This window comes from Lolium rigidum, chromosome 1, assembly GCF_022539505.1.
Source record: "Lolium rigidum isolate FL_2022 chromosome 1, APGP_CSIRO_Lrig_0.1, whole genome shotgun sequence".
NCBI classification, from domain to species: Eukaryota; Viridiplantae; Streptophyta; class Magnoliopsida; order Poales; family Poaceae; genus Lolium; species Lolium rigidum.
In genome coordinates this window covers 277,917,151-277,923,150 of record NC_061508.1, presented here as the reverse complement: position 1 = coordinate 277,923,150, position 6,000 = coordinate 277,917,151, and positions in this window count along the sequence as shown.

Genomic DNA, 6,000 nt, shown 5'->3' with positions numbered 1-6,000 from the left:
TCTTCCAAGTCAGAAGACAGCATATTCATTAGCTCATTTATAGTTGGGGTACTGCCCTCACAGCATGAACGATTCCTAACAACATCCCTGAATTGCTCACTGCACTTGTTAGGGATGCGCCGTCCTCCAATTGGTGTGCCTAACACCTTATGGACACACAGTGCATTGAAAGCAAAGTCAAAGCCATTCTTGAACACAAACATCCTTTTTGAAGCAACATAGTTGCTGACAATCCAAGCAACAAAAGCCCTTGGTATCTCTTCAAGACGAATATCAAGGAGAGATTCTTGACCTATATCAGCAACATAACCCCTTTGTTTGGGGCTAAGGGACTTGCAAACGAGAAATGAACTTTGGAAGGCTAAGTTTTGTACTAAATTCGATGAACCATTAGGCATAGATCCAGAACTGGAAAACGAGAAAACAATAACACATAAACACATGATCATGACATGAAAATAAACCACAAGCATGAACAAACATATTTAGGAATAACAAACAATCTAAACTAACCAAGATTTTCTCAATCTGTAGCGGCTCAATTTTTTCGATATTAGCAGATACTTTCTTCTCCATCCTGATCCTTTCCTGCTCAAGCTGGTCACGCACCATGAATTCCTGAGTCACCATCTCAGTACCATCAACGGAAAAAGACTGCGTATCAGATAATCGAGGGGTGACCTCATCTTCACCATCACGAGGTACAGCAGCTTCGTCATCCATTGAACAACGCAGGCTACGAGAAAACAACGAGAACTCACAAAACCAGCCGAAAAAATCCACGGGGCTCTTTATTGAGAACCCGCCGCCTACATTCAACAATCGAAGAAAGAAATCAAACGATAAATAGGATTAGGAAGCATTCAAGACGAGAGGTTTCGGAAAACAGATCTGAGATGGGGGGCGCAAACGTACGAAGAGGCCAAGAGGGAGGAAGAAGATGGCTCACGGGATCAATGAATGACGACAAAAATTACGGGAACGCCACAGAAGAAAAATTGGGAAAGAGAAATAGAACCAATCATCCCATCCACAGTCCCACATGTCATCCACGCAGAAAAGGAATCACAAGAAAAACGAGGACCCACATGTCATACTGAAACATCAACTCCCATTTTAATGACATGTGCTGGCCCACAAATACAGGTGAAGAAATATATCGGAGATAGATAGATATCTTAACAAATCCTCCACTTCTGGTGGACAGCAGGATCACGCTTTCCATCCCTTTCTCTCTCATCAACAGATTCAAAATTCAAATCAAGATCCAGACGAGAGGAACGACGGAGCCACCAAGGAAGACGAAGGAAGACGAACGACCACGAACTCAAGGTAAACATCTAAATCCCGGATTCGAAGATTTGTAACGTTGTATACCGTACCCCGATTCTTCTCGTTCGACATCTGGAACCCCATCCACGACTAACATGTATTTCGGTCAATCGCAATTTTCCATCTAACTTTTTTTTTTCCAACGATTCAAAATTCGAACGTGCAGGACAACATCAACGCAAAGGAACAAACAAGGGATGAGAGAATTAGGCAACGTGCACAGTACATCCGATAGGAATATCCACATAGGTAAAATTCACCAGGTTTCTTTTTCATTGGTTTTGGAATCTAAAGAGTCACAGACTAACCACTCAAACAGGTGGCACTAAATAAGTTCAAACACTGGGTACTCATCAAAAGTAATCGTAAATTCAAACTTGCACATTTGCTTCTGAATACTTTTCAAAAGTAGCGAGTCTAACTTCTCAACCTTCCACGCTTGCTCTTCATACTCATGGACTTGAACACTTCATACTCGTGCGGAGAGCTGGAGAAGAAAAAAGAGAGACATCAGAGAAGATGGATGAAACATGGGCACAACAGAACAAGGATGAAGAACAACCAATATTGTGGTTGAACAAGCTGCCTCCTGGAGTCAAGATACCACTAACCGCAGAACAGATGGCAAAAGTTGCAAAAATGGTAAAACTTACCGAAATATACTCTACTTACAAGCACCTTCCCGTTATGATAGTGCTAAACTTTGTGGTGTCGGGAAGTACTAAATCACCATACTAACAAATACTAGTAACACTGCATGGAGAAAACAGACTAACGAGTGTAGCAAGTACAGAACTACCAGTCTCGTGCTTACAATGATCAGGAAAAACTAACTGTTCATATCAAGAAGTACTAGTAACATTTGCAAGGAAAAACAATTTCCATGCTGTCAAACAAAAGCAACAGTATTAGGATGCCTACGTTGTTCAAAGAGTACTAACCCATAGTATTAAGAAGCATTAAAACAGTTCCAGGCAATAACAGCTTCCTCATGTCGACAGGTACACAAGTACTAGTACTATGCCTATAATATAACTTTATTGTGGTTTATTTTGTAATGTTATCATATATCTTTATTTAAAATGTACACAACATAAACTATATTTCTTTTGTTTTTGACATGCATGTACAAAATAATTTTTATTCAATTTTTTTTTTCAGGCAAGAATACACACGTGGAGGAATAAAAGGGAGAAAATGCAACAAAATAAACTTAAACAAGCTGAGTCATAGTACGAGTGCAGTGTGCTCACCTTAAACGATCTCTAATAGAAGTAAAGAAGGAAGAAGCTTCCAGCAACAGCTCGACAATGGAATTGGATAGAGAGACGAAGGAAAAAAAATTGCTAACCTCTGAGAAAATCAATCAGTATGCGCCCTCCTACGCTTGTTCAAGAGAGCATCCTTCCCTGCTTCCAAGCAACATCAAATCAAATCAATCGCAAAAGTTCACAACGAAGGTTGGTAAAATTAATTACAAGACATGGCACCAAAAATTCACTACTAGATTTTATTGAATCAATTTAACGAATATACTTAAAATTGATTATTTTTCTGAGATGGTAATATTATTGACTGTCAATCTTCTTACAGGATGCCAATGGCACCAATTTGAGACAAAAGCATCACGAAGAAACAGGAAAGCATAATTATGTGTCAGCAACAAGCAGCCAGAGCAGCTCAGCTGCACCAGCCGGAAAAATACATGCAAAGACAATCATCAAGTTATGAGGTAAGTAACAAATATTACACAAGCAAAGTACATAATCAAAAACATTTTTAGGATAAATACCGACAATTATTTATCCATTTCCCGAGGTTTATTCAAAGAAATCGACGACGATGATATGTCTGACGACAACAACGACAACAACCACACACAGATCAAGCTAGTAGACAAGCACGACAGCTCCCAACAACAATCTCAACAAAACAAAGAAGACATCAAGAAGGCATGTAGATTACAGTTAATCAACAATTCTCGAAATGACCAGAAAAGTATCTGTGATTAAAAAATAGCCTCACAAAAATAATTTATATCCAATTTACAGGAGGTCTACAGCAACCAGGCAAGACCAAGCAGCAGCTATGCTATACCAGACAAACAGAATGACAGGAAAACACACAAGCAACCAATACCAGAAAAAATTATCAAGGTACAATTCAAGAATTTATACAAGATAAATGATGATTATGCATTATGGAGAAACATCAGTAAACCAGGAATCTAACACAAAGTTTACTTGGTTTACTTATTTGCAGGAAATGAAGTTTGCCACGGCCAACACCAACTCCAGTGATAGCACAACAAGCAATGCAAAGGTAGTAACTACATGTATGTATTTATAATTACAAATTACATATAAAATAATGCATTAAAAAAAATTGTATACCTTTAATTTACAGAGAAACATATGAAGCATACACATGTACGTAAACATCGGGAAACAAAATCATCGATCAGCAGGTACGTACTTTTGATTTCAAAAACGAGTACACACTTTGTTATATGTGGAAATAAACATTAAAATATCTAAACATCCGGAACACCATCTTACAAAAACTGATGCACAATATGAATGTTATGAATTCAGGAATACAGAGAAATGGGAAGTACAGACGAAGAAACAAGTGCCTCAAAGGAAACAAATCAAAAAGAAGCTTATTCATCATCGCAGAAACACAGCACAGGAGATTCAAACTCGCCCTCGGAGGAACAAGCTACCAAACAAGAAACAAAAGAAGAACTGAAGGATGATGATCCAGAAATAAATCCACATCCTCCAACAAAGATGGAAGAGGAAATGGACAAGATGTTCAGCACAGATGACTACCCAGCAGTTGAAGAGATTATCAGTGCAGCTACACCAAAGGAAGGTGAACGTTTCAAAACAAGAGACGATGCATTCTACGGATACGCTCCGTATGCAAGAAAGGAAGGATTTGCGGTGAAGAAGTTCAGCGAGCAAGAGATCGGAAAAAACGGAGAAATTTACATGCAAACGTTTGCATGTAACAAGGAAGGATGCACAAACACGGATGCCGAACCATCGTCGCACGAGAGAACAAACATACTATCGAAGACCGATGCAGAAGCACGAGATAATTGTAAAACAATTTGATGGATACTCGGTACATCAAGAAGGTTCACTTAGAACACAACCACCCACTGGAACCAACGAGACTATCTCATTAGGTTTGCACACTGTCACAAAAGGATGACTGATCTCGACAGGAGATTAATTCATCTACTACAGATGGGACGTCTGCCACCAAGGAAGATGATGTTAATCTTCCGGTCGATCAGAGGGAAATTCCGTGGAATACCCTTCGATGTTGTTGATCTAAGCAACATAAAGAGTCAACAACAACAAATAGAGAAGGACCATGACATCCAGAAGTGCCTAGAACGCTTCAAGACACTCCAGAAAACAGTACCTGGTTTCTATCATGCCATGGAAATAGACAGCGAGAAAAGAGTTCGGAGCCTGTTTTGGATGGACGCAATGTGCGTAATGAACTACAAGCTGTTCGGTGACTACATATCTTTCGACACAACTTTCAGCACAAATAAGTATGGCTTACCATTTGTTCCTATAGTTGGGGTGAACAATCACGGCTCCACAGTACTGTTTGCCGTTGCTCTGCTAAAGGATCAAACAACAGATACATTTATATGGGTACTGGAAACATTTGTTCAGGCCATGGGTGGAAAAGAACCAAAGACAATAATAACAGACCAGGACAAGGCAATGAAGAAAGCAATAAAAACGAGTTCTAAAGTCCACAACACACAGAAGCTGCTACTACCACATCGTGACCAAGATGAGCCGAAAGAGAGCACCTTCTTTGCAAAAAATACAGGGCTGTCGGAAATGCTAATGTACATTGCAAAGAACGCATTCACACCAGCTGAGTTCGAAATGGGATGGAATAAAGTGATAGAGGATTACAATGCTAGCGGAGAAGAACACCTAAGCAAGTTATTCAGGATAAGACACAGGTGGGTACCAGCATACTTCATGGATAAATTTTTCCCATTCTCATCAAGCACAGGAAGGAGCGAGAGCACAAATAACATGTGGAAATGCTATAGCCAGCACACAGACACGATAACAATGTTCCTTGAACAATATGAGGTAATACAAGACAAGTGCTTATCTGCCCTGGACAAGAAGAAGCTCACATCAACACTGAAAACAGCAAAATTAGTAACAAGACATCCGTTTGAGAAGCAAGCTCTTGAACAATTCACAAATGACATATTCGAGAAGTTCCAGATTGAGATCACAAACAACACGGCATTCAAGGTAGATGGATCACTTGAACCTGGTCGCCACTGCGGCTGAAAAGAATAGTGAAATTCTACAACCACATGGAATTCAAAAGGGAGTTGTTTGACGTCACATTTGACGATGAAAAAAAAACTTCATGTGTTCCTGCAAAAAGATGCAGAGGGATGGTATACATTGCTGCCATGTAATAAAAGCAATGGTTCACATGGAGATCAATGATTTGCCAGAGAGTTTTGTGATTAAAAGATGGAGAAAAGACATAGACATGGAACTCGCAACATTAGGAAATGTCGCAGATGCTTCTTGCGGAGACGAAACACTAAAGTTTGCCGGTGTGATGAGCCATATGGCAGAACTTTGCAACAAAGCGTGC